Raw genomic sequence first — 12212 nt, forward strand, 5'->3', positions numbered from 1 at the left:
TCCACATTGCATTTTTGTTTTGTATATATAGTATTTAGTTAATAGTATTATGAGATTTCTTATGTAGTTTTTTTTCTGTTTTTTCTAATATCCCAAATAAGACAATATCTAAATTAAGTGGTAGTTCAATTTGGACTTTTGAATATATCCATTTATTAAGTTCTTCCCAAACATCAAAAACTTTTGGACATGTCCAGAATATGTGTTCAATAGTTTCTATTGAGTCCGAACAGAAAGTGCACTTATTGTTTTGTGAGACTTTAATTTTATAGAGTAATTTATTAGTTCCCAAAATTCTGTGATTAATCCTGTATTGAAGCCACTGTAATTTTGAGTTTTTAGTAATGTAAAACGGAAGTCTGTATATTTTATTCCAAATAATATTATGTTTATTTAAGATTAAGGACCACTTTTCCTGTGATGTGATATTTGTTATTTTTTTCATTTAAAGCATTGTACATGTCTTTTGATCCTTTTGTAGATTTCATAAAAATAGAAATAGTAGTTGGTATAATTGGCCCATAAGGCTTGATAAGCTGATTACTTTTAATATTAAGAATTTTCATATAGGAATAAACAGATGACATTACTCCTTGAAATATAAGAAAGTTGGTATCAATATCATATGTTTTTTTAAATTCCTGCCAATTCATTAAATGTCCATCATTATCAATTAAATCATTTATTAGCCAGACGCCCTTTTCAGTCCATTTTTTATACAGAGGGATTTGATTCCCAATTTTAATTTCTTTATTATTCCAAAGATTAGATGTGATAAAATCGTATTCGTTCTTAATAGCTATTTTGGTTTGTAGTTCAGTCCAAGCATTAAAAACCTCCTGCCAAAAAGGATTTCTTACTTGTGTTCTTGGACCTACCAAGAATAATTCATTTAATTCAATTTTTTCAGTACAAATTAGTAACTTACAATAATTGTTTGTTTGTTTGATTATTCTTCTTATCCAAGTTAGTTTTAATCCTTTGATGTATTGTTTTAGATTTAACATGTTTAGCCCACCCAGTTCATATATTTGAGCAATTGTTTCTCTTTTAATTTTGTCTGGTTTACCATCCCAAATAAAATCAAATAATTTTTTTATGAATTGATTTAGTAATCCATTATTAAGATTTGGTAAAGTTAGAAATAGGTGATTGAGCTTTGAAATTATATAAGACTTTTAATTATAGTAATTTTCCCAATTGGGTATAAGTATTTGTTAGACCAGCTTTTCATTGTTCTTTCTATCTCTTTAAATTTGGGTTCAAAATTTAGCGTTTCCATTTCTTGTAAGTCTACTGAATATTTAATACCCAAGAGCGTAAATCTGTTGGAACCCCACTCCAATCCCCACTTTACACACATTGTATCTTGGCTATATTTCTTTTTCCCAATCCAGACTACCTTTGTTTTCTCTAAATTCATCTTGAGACCAGACCATTCAGCATATAGTTCTAAAACACAAAGAGATGCATCTAAGAACTCTGGTGAACCATCTAAAATAAGTGTGGTGTCATCAGCATATTGTGATATCAAAAATTCTGAGTCTTCAATAGTAATACCTTTTATATTTTCGTTTTTTCTAAGTAATATTCCTAAAATTTCTGCACATACCAAGAAAATGTAAGGGGATAAAGGATCCCCTTGTCTGCAACCTCTTTCAATTGTAAAAAAATCTGATAGAAAATTATTCTGCGTTATTGCTGATTTTGTATTTGTAAAAAAAGTTTTAACCCAATGTTTTATGGAATATCCAAAGTTGAAAAAATCAAGAACTTGTTCTATGAAAATCCAGGATATTGTATCAAAAGCTTTTTCAAAGTCAATGAGGAGGAGAATGCCTGGGATATCCTTTTCTTCAGTGTAGTGTAGTAAATCGTATATTAGTCTGGTGTTTTCACCAATAAATCTACCAGGTATAAATCCTGTCTGGTCATTATTAATTAAGATTGTTAAAACTGACTTTATCCTTTCTGCAATACAACTTGATGCTAATTTATAAATATTATTTAAAAGACTAATTGGCCGCCAATTCTTCATGTATTGTTTTGGTTTGTCACCTTTTGGTATGCAAGTTATAATATCTTGTTTTTGGGTAATAGACATTTCCCCTTGATTATAGCCATATTTAATTGATCTATGTATGAATTTACCTATATCAATCCAAAAACATTTTAGGAATTCATTTGTGTATCCATCCGATCCAGGGCTTTTCTCATTTTTCATTCTTTTAATTGCATCAGTCAATTCTATAAATGATATTTCCCCTTCTAACGACTCTTTCATATTTTCAGATAATTTTGGTATATCTTTATGGGGTGAAGCAATGCTCAGATTAATAGATTTTATTGTCTCATTTTTTGAATATAGATTTTTGTAATAATTTTTCGCTTCGTTTAGAATTCGTTTTTGGTTTTCAATTATATTTCCTGATTTATCAATTAATTTAGGAATTGTTTTATTTACATAATTTTTTGTCTCTAAATTTATGAAATATTTTGAAGGTTTCTCTCCTTCTTCTACCCATTGTGTTTTTGACCTTATGTATTGATCCCTTATTTTATTTTGTCTGAGAATTCTAAGATCTGTTTTCTTTTTTTCTATCTGTTCCAAAATTTCATCTGTTTGGGTTATTTCTTCCAACTTGTTTATATCTTCAGATAGCAAATGTTCTGATTTATTTGTTTCTTTCTTTTTAAATGAAGCATATCATATTGTTTTCCCCCTTATTTCAGTTAACAATGTTTCTAAAAATAATTGATCACTAATTGTGAACTCAACTTCACTAGACTCTATTAAATTTAGGTTTTCTCGATTATATACAAGAGAAGCATATTGCTCTTTAGTTTTATTTATTACCTCTTTAACAATATGGACATAATTTGGATCATATAGAAGAGAGTTGTTAAATTTCCATAAACCCCTCCCAATTCTGAAGTTATTAAGTTTTATTTGTAAAATAATAGGTGAGTGATCTGATCTATAACTATTTTGTATCTTTAAGTCATGTACATTTGGATAAAAGCTCTGTGAAACTAAAAAAAAATCTAGTCTGGCCTGCTTTATAGGTGTCAGACCACCAATTACTCCCTCCAATTAAGAACGTATGTAAAAGTAGCCCTACTCTGACACAAAATAGTGCTTTTGATGTCCTTGTTTACTTAAACTAACCAACAAATTTGTAGAAATGAAACTTTTGGTGAAAGAAAAATATATCTAGATCATTTTGAGCCAAAATTTAATTGTCTATGAGTTTGCATTAAAAATTGAGGATTAATGCGCTACATAGTATACTAATTTTAGATTTCCAGAAAATCAGGTTTTTGTTTTGGAGTACCTCTGTTTGATGGTCAGTTATTTTGTTAGAAGGCTTTACAGGTTTGGTGAAAATTGGCATGTAGAAAGCTGATGTACAATTAAGGATATACCTGGTTTCTATGAAGTTAAACTTAAGGTAAAATATTTAGAAAGCTGTGAAAATTGCAAAATTTGGTTGAACAGATAGGGATTTTTAATTGGTGGTCTGAAACCTATAGGGTTTGGTTTATTACGGATTTAAGGATTTGTTTTGTATCCCCTTATCAAAAATTTATCAATTCGTGTAGCTCGAAATGCTTTATCCTTTTAAATTAGTAAGAACACGTGGCATAACTCCTTTACGATCGATACACGATTACACGGAAAAATTTCGACTAGCCGAAATATATAAAAATGTATATATATTTGTTTAGGGGCCAGCTGAAGGACGCCTCCGGGTGCGGGAATTTCTCGCTACATTGAAGACCTGTTGGTGACCCTCTGCTGTTGTTGTTTTTTATTTGGTCGGGTTGTTATCTCTTTGACACATTCCCCATTTCCATTCTCAATTTTACTATTCTTCCGGCTATCCGGAAGAATAACTTTTCTCTATTATTATGCTATTATTCAGGCCTAACATAAAACTGAAAACTGAATATTTTTATGATTAAGTGGTTATTGTAGCATCCAATGAAAAACGTAGCGACAAGCAATTCCCTCACATGCAGAAGTTATTTATTTAATTATTATAAACTCAAGATAATACGTTCTGGAAAATAGTTATAACGCAACAAAAATCAAATAATAAAATCAGAATTGCTATGGGAATACATTCAAGCAGAATCAACTTTGATTAATTTATCTACTGACCGTTTCATGGAAAACTTCGATTCCACACAAAAAAAAACCCAGCTTGTCAAATGAAATAAGAAGAAGAATATATCAACATATATTGATATGCAGCAAATACTCTTTTGACTAAAAGTCCATACTAGTCTTGGCAAAAAAATGTGCAAATTGTTTCCATTCATTCAATAAAAAAAAATCAAAATTAAATAGAATTTACTACAATCTTCTTCTTCTTCTTCTTCTATACGTAAATCCTTCCAATTATGGAACACCTCCTGAGAACGGATATCGTCCAGACGGGAGTTAATTAAAATTTATACACTAAAAATTTTCCCCAAATAACTTAAAATTTTTAAATTCACTGTACACGGATAAAATCTAAAATATTTAAGGACTGATAAAATAATTTACGCAATAAAAGGTAAAAATATCTAGGCCCTATCAATATTTATTTATAAGATTTACTGTACACAACTAAAATATAAAAATATAGGGTGCTTTATACAATTGAAAGCAGTACACCCCTGCCTCTACCTATACACATATGTACATAATGTTCATTTCCTATCTTTCCTTATTGCACTGAATGTATTGTCTATGCATATTTAACTACGAGTATACAGATATTATTTTCCTTGTAATTTCCATACACGCTGAGCATGGAGTCTATAACACATGTCCGTAGCCAATCTTTGAATTTTGTCCAGTTCAGTCCTATTTCTAAGCAATGGTAGTAGAAAAGAGCTGTCAACAATAAGTTTTATCAGATCCAAATGTCCTTTAAATATCTTAGACCAATGTTTCGTACCAATAACTGAAATCACATAAGACTTAAGTTTGCTAAATGTTTCTTTTCTCTGATTGTGTAAAGCCGGACACAATAGTAGGAAATGAATTATATCTTCATCTGATGTTCCACAGCATTTACATAATGCCGATCGCCTGCCACCACTAAATTTAGATCTGTGAGATTCAAGTATATAAGTCCCAGTTAATAGTCTAACTTTTATCACTCCTTTTTTAACATCTGATACAGTTGAAGAAAGGCTGGTCCAAACTGGATGTGTATGACCAATTCTTAACAAGGTTTTGTCCAAGTATGTTAATGAAGACTTAGTTTCTATTTATTTAATGAGAGTTTTAGTCCAATAATCCTGAATTGCTAATTTAACTGTTGCTTTCCATTTTAATTTTGACGGTAAATTTTGACTAAGTGTAGATATACTTGGCAGATCGTATAAAGTTAGTACACCTGCGACCTTACAGAAGAAGCTGAGATGGTTATCAATATTCATAATGACTTGTCTGTCAACTAAACCTTGGATTGTTGAATTGTTACATGAGAGAACACTGTACAGAAATGCAAGTTGCCTTTTATGTATTTCTGCCTCAATTGTTAGCGCTCCCAGCAGCATATATACTGACCTAGTGGCTGTTCGTGTAGGTAGAGACTGAATATTTCGCAATGTTTTTGCGTGAAAACGGGCCATAATATCAAGTTGGCTTTGGTTAAGAGGGGGTATTTCCATTCCATATAGCAATCGGGGAATAACATAGCTCTGATATACCTTGTACCTTGTGGGTTTAGTCCATTTGTTCCATGTAACCCGGTATTCATCAGAGAGTAAAGAGTTCTTCTCGCAATGCTGATGCGTGCATCATTATTTAGATTGTTTTCCTTCAATTCTGCTCTTATTAAGCCAAGATGTGGTGTGTCTTCTGATGGATAAACAAGGGTGTTGCCTAGGGTCCAGTTTAAATCGGACTTGATTATTTTTTTCGGTTTGTTGAGGATGACCGCTTTAGTTTTTGTAGGATTTATTGTTACTCTTGACTGTGTGGCATGATGAGTTGCAACAGAGAGCATGCATTGTAATTCCTGATGGTTATTGCCCAAGAAGGCTATGTCGTCCGTCCGCACAAGTTGGGCAGCCAACATAATTTGTGCAAATTTTAAGACCAAGACTGTGTGATTTAAGATCCTCAAGCAGATTGTTTACATAGACTTTATATAGAAAAGGTGACAGAATGCCTCCTTGTCGTACTCCCTGATGAATATTAAAGCTACTAGTATTACTAACATTTCCCTTCCATTGACTCTTGAAACTAGCCCTGATTAAAGATTTTTCACTATTGACTAGAGAGGATGATTCTGAGTATGGTCATATATAAAGGCAACAGTAGTATACCGCTGTTCAAAACTCATAAATCCAGGGACAAAAAACAAAATCGGGGTAACAAACTAAAACCGAGGGAAACGCATTAAATATAACGCATCTAAAAGTATGATGTGATCTACGACGTTGAAGGCCTTTTTGCTGTCCACAGTAATAAGAAATAAAGGTTCCATTGTGACTAATTTTACTTCTGCCCTAGCTTCAGTGATAATGAGACTGGCCATAAGCATCAACAATCCTTTTGTAAAGCCGAACTGTAGAGATGACTGATCAAACTTCAAGGTTAATCGAGGTAGTATGGTACATTCGAAGAGTTTTGAGATGACAGGTGTAACGGCAATTCCTCTATAGTTGTCCATTAACATTGGATTTTTCCCTTTTTTGAGCACAGGTGTTACTTTAAGATTAAAGATATCAGGTATGTGATGATTGATGAGAATGTTATTATGCACTACCAGATTACCTGTTAAACTACACTCTAGACCAATCGCAGTCAATCCTCACAACTACTACTGCTGACAAAACAAATGCAGCGTCACATAAAGTTGATCCACCAGCAGCTAGACCTAAAGTTTTTCCAGCACGTAAATCAGGCCAAACAAACAAACACGCTAATCCTGATCATGTCAAACAAAGCAGGAATACGGGTCAATCGCAAATGACATTTTATGCAAGTCACAAATCAGGAATCCAGTTCAACAAGAAAAAATGAAAATAAACAAGTCAATACGCCAGAAAAATCAACATCGGGACGTGGCATCGAAAAGTCACCAGTGACACCAACTGAGCAATTACGCGATGGAACCCGTAATAATGCAAACAAAAGATCAAAAACCGCTTCCTAGACGTCATGCCAAAGATAAAGACCAGAATACTATGCAGACTTATTCTTTTTAATATAAATCTAAAAAAAAGATATATAAAAAAACCCATGAATTTGTACACATCTATTTTTAGTTTTTTCATAAGTTTATATGTAAATTTGGATAGCATCTTCTCATACTGTTTGCCATCTGCCATAAAGATAAATACTCAAAATCATTCAAATCCTTTTCACTGGAATGGTCACACCATTCATCATCAAATGATATCAAACCTAAAAGAGAGAGAAAAATTCTATTTCAAACAAAGCTTAAAAGCAAAACAAATTCAGTCTGATTTTGTTCATAATATTCCTGACACGTACAGAATTTACTGTCTTTTTGTCATTTACTGTCAGATCATTATTACAATAAATTGGAAAACAACTATTATTCACTATTGTAATATACTACAGAATTTATTTTCAATTAAACAGCTAACGTATGTTATTGTATATACCTGTATATTTATTCGACACAACTTTTCGTCTTTGTACATTTCTATCTTTTTAAACTGTTATTTATATTGTAAATTTTATTTTTCAAACTTTGAATGTAGGTGCACATTGTATCGCATGTCAAAGTTTGTAAACAAATTCACCATGATGACCCATATATTGACACATGAAATAATGTACATAAATTTTTGTACCATTAGAGAATATTGTGCAATTATTGAATTGTTTAATTACTCTTTATTAAATGAACTGTTTACATGTCATTTAAACGAATGCTTAAATAGCGAACTCATCTGTAAAAGGCCTACCACTTCTATAAACATAAACAAGAATATCTCTGACATCCACGTTGTAGACTATACACATATATACCACGTGATCGTTTTTGATCTAGGTCAGAAACAGATCATGATACCTGTCTTTAAAAATAGAATGGAAACTCCCCAACTTTCCGAAAATAATATAAAACAAACTTACCAATCGTATGAAAATTTGGAATAATTTTCACATTTGTCATTTTTATAAATTTTCTGTTTACAAAACTTTGAATTATTCGAAAAACTAAGGATTTTCTTACCCCAGGAGTAGATTACCTTAGCCGTATTTGGCACAACTTTTTGGAATTTTGGGTTCTCAATGCTCTTCAACTTTGTATTTGTTTGGCTTTTTAACTATTTTGATCTGAGCGCCACTGATGAGTCTTATGTAGACGAAACGCGCGTCTGGCGTATAAAATTATAATCCTGGTACTTTTGATAACTATTGTTCTATTAACTGCAAAGGACTACAAAAGGCTGAAAAAAGAAAAAGATTAATAGAATGGTCAAAACAACAAAAATGTGATATCATATTGATGCAAGAAACTCACTTTGTGAATAATATGTCAACCCAATTAAAAAATGAATTTGAAGGACAAATGATATTAAGTAACGGAACAAGCAATTCACGAGGTGTTGCAATTTGGATAAAAAAACCCACTAAATTTGAAATTAATTGATAGTTTTGAAGATGAAGAAGGTAGATTTCTACTTGTAAATATGGAAGTAAATGACAACATATTAACTATAGTTGATTTATATGCACCTAATAACCCGCACACTAGAAATAACTTCTTTAAAAGCATTAAATTATTAGTGGATAAACATAGCATAGGACAAATAATCATGGGAGGTGATTTTTAATGACATATTAGCTCAAATAGATTAAAAAAATAAATCTAAACAAACAAAAAACAAAAAACCAGTCTGTAATCTCAACAAATTAATCAAATCATTAAAAGTTATAGATGTTTGAAGAGAGAAAAACAAACATAAAACACAGTTCACTTGGTGTAGAAAAGATAGATCTGAAGCAACAAGAACTTACTATTTTTTAATAGGACCTGAAGTTTACAAAAACTCCATTTCATGCGATATAAGACCTATAGTTCTGCAACATACTGATCATAGTTGTGTTTCATTAAAAATAGATATAAATAGAGGTCCTAAAGGCAGGAGATACTGGAAATTGAATAGCAATATATTAGATAATGAGGACTATGTGAAAACAATTTCAAATTGGATAACCAATTATAAAAATAAAAGTATAAATTATCCCGATCTCGACCTACTATGGGATAACTTTAAAACTGAGGTAAGAGATATTTCAATTAATTATTGCAAATTTAAAGCCAAGGAAAAAAGAGATAAAATAAATATTTTAGAAAAAGACTTACAAAGACTTAATATCCTAGATAATACTGAAAACAATAATACAACCAAAACAAGTTTATTGCAAACAATAGAATATACAGAAGAAAAATTAGGAAAGCTTTACTATGAAAAAATACAGGGTAACCAAATTGGAGCTAGAGCAAAATGGTTGGAAGAGGGTGAAAGAAATTCAGCTTATTTTCTAGGTCTTGAGAAATCTAGGCAAAGCAAAAAAACAATAACAAAACTATATGATGAAAAAGGGGAGATAACTAGGGATCATGAAGAAATATTAAACCTTGAAGTAAAATATTATAAAGATTTATACACGTCAACAAATCCAAACTCACAAGAAACACAAAATTAGTTAAATGATATTAAAAAACATTAAAAATTAAGTGAAAGTGAAAGTGATGCTTGCGAAGGAGAAATAACTGAAGAAGAATGCACAGTAGCTATATTTAAAATGAAACTAAACCGTACCCCAGGATTAGATAGACTAAATGTTGAATTTTACAGAAAGTTTTGGATAGAATTAAAAACTTTAATAGTATCAACATTTAACTATTGCTACACTAAAGGACAATTGTCCAACACACAAAAAATAGGTGTTATATCACTCATTTAAAAAAAAAATGACCCATTGTCGCTTGATACTTATCGACCTATAATACTTTTGAATTATGATGTTAAACGTCTGGCATATGCCTTGGCGCAAAGACTTAAACCACTACTTCCTAAACTGGTACATTCAGATCAAAAAGGTTATATAAAAAATAGGTACATTGGTTTCAACATTAGACAGATACAAGATGCTATTGACTATTCAGAAAATCTCAAAATAGATGGAGCTGTCTTATTTCTAGACTTTAGCAAAGCTTTTGACTCTCTAGAGTGGATCTTTATGTTTGAAACACTAAAAAAATTTGGTTTTAAAGAAAAGTTTTTAAAAATGGATTCAACTAATGTATTCAGATATTAAGGGATGTATAACTAATAATGGCTTGGTTTCAAGTCGCTTTAAAGCATTCCGTGATATTAAACAAGGCTGTCCGCTTTCTTCGTTACTTTTTGTTCTTGCTGTAGAAAAAATGGCTATAAAAATTAGAGAAAATAGAAATATTAAAGGATTAGAAATTAAGCTAGAAAGCAGCATTAATACCCTACAAATATGTCAACTAGCAGACGATACTACTCTGTTCCGACATTCTAAACAGGACATTACAGTTGCATTAAATTTAATTGAAACATTTGGTAGTTTTTCTGGCCTTAAACTTAATAGAACTAAAACTGAAGGAATATGGCTTGGCAAATTAAAGCACTGCAAAGAAAAATATGAAAACATTAATTGGAGTAATAAACCTATTAAAAGTTTGGGAATTTATTTTGGACACAATAAATCAGAATGTCAAAATCGTAACATTGAAAAACAAATATTGAAATGCGAAAAAAATAATAGCAAACTGGAAGAAAAGAAAACTAAGTATATTAGAGAGAATAGTAGTAACTAAATCTTTTATTTAACCAAACTTAACATATAAAGCATCAAATACTGTATTACCAAAAGATTCGCTACAAAAAATCAAAACCCTGATATATAATTTTATATGGAATGGTAAAAGAGATAAAATTAAAAGATCAACTCTTACAACAGAGTACAAAAAGGGGACTTAAAATGATAGACATTGATATTTTATTAAAATCTATAAACATAGGCTGGATAACAAAATTATGTAATACTGAAAAGGACAATTGGACAGTTATACCAAGATTTCATTTAAATAAATTTGGAAATAACTTGATCATATTTCTAATGAATCTAAAAAATATAAATGATCTAGATAAAACAATTTTACCAAGAATTAATTAAAACTTGGATTAGTGTTAAAGGAGGTGGGTCATCATACCCATATGACTTTCTACAAATAAGAAAACAATTTATATGGGGAAATAATTTTATCAGACTAAATGGAAAATGTTTATTTAGAGTGGGTAAAAAGCAACTTGTATTTCATAAATGATATCATAGATGATAGAGGTCAAATTTCAGAAACATATATACTTTCTAAACTAGAAAATAAACAAAATTGGATCAGGTAGATATCTTGCATTAAAAAAGCTATACCAAATCAATGGCTTACAATAATAAATCAAGATAATTCAATTAAAACTAAAGTTAATATTAATAAAACTATAAATAGTCTAAAAATCATGCTTAATAAAGAAATCAATTCTAAAATGAGTACAAAACAAATTAATTTATAACATTATTATGAATGAAAACAAACCTGACAAACCTATAGGAGTTATACTGTGGGAAAAAATGTTTGCCAAGAACCTTTACTTCAAACTAGAAAATTGTTTCAACTTCATTTTTAACTATTTACCTGACAATAAATTGAAAATGTTTAGATGGAAATTAATTCACTTTATACTTCCATGCAATGATTTATTAGTAAAATGGAAAATACTCACAGATAATAAATGTAATCATTGCAGTATAAAAGAAGATTATGAACACTTTTATTTTTCTTGCAGTTACAACAGTGATTTGATATCAAAAATATTGAACCTTCTTAAATTTATAGGTTTCAATGAAAGCATTCTTAATATGGAAATTCTTATAGTAGGATATAGAATAAATGATGAAGCTTACTATGAAATTAACTTCCTTTTGACTGTAATATTTTTTTCTATCTACAAATCATATTACATCTCTGACTCAAAGAGAACAAAAATAGATATCTTCAAAATATTCAAGGCAGAAATAAAATATATAGTTGAAATCAATAATGTAATTAAATGAAAAACCAGTAAATTGATTATAAAAACCCTAAACTACATAAATGATCATAAATAATAATAAATATCCCTGAGGTCAC

General features: G+C 30.2%; 1 long non-coding RNA gene across 1 annotated transcript in view; it reads left to right on the forward strand.

Annotated features, from left to right (window-relative positions):
- The window catches only part of LOC143055209 (uncharacterized), a 61995-nt gene that overhangs the window by 1703 nt on the left and 48080 nt on the right, over positions 1-12212 (forward strand). The window lies entirely within an intron of this gene.

Source organism: Mytilus galloprovincialis, chromosome 1, assembly GCF_965363235.1.
Source record: "Mytilus galloprovincialis chromosome 1, xbMytGall1.hap1.1, whole genome shotgun sequence".
Classification (NCBI taxonomy): Eukaryota; Metazoa; Mollusca; class Bivalvia; order Mytilida; family Mytilidae; genus Mytilus; species Mytilus galloprovincialis.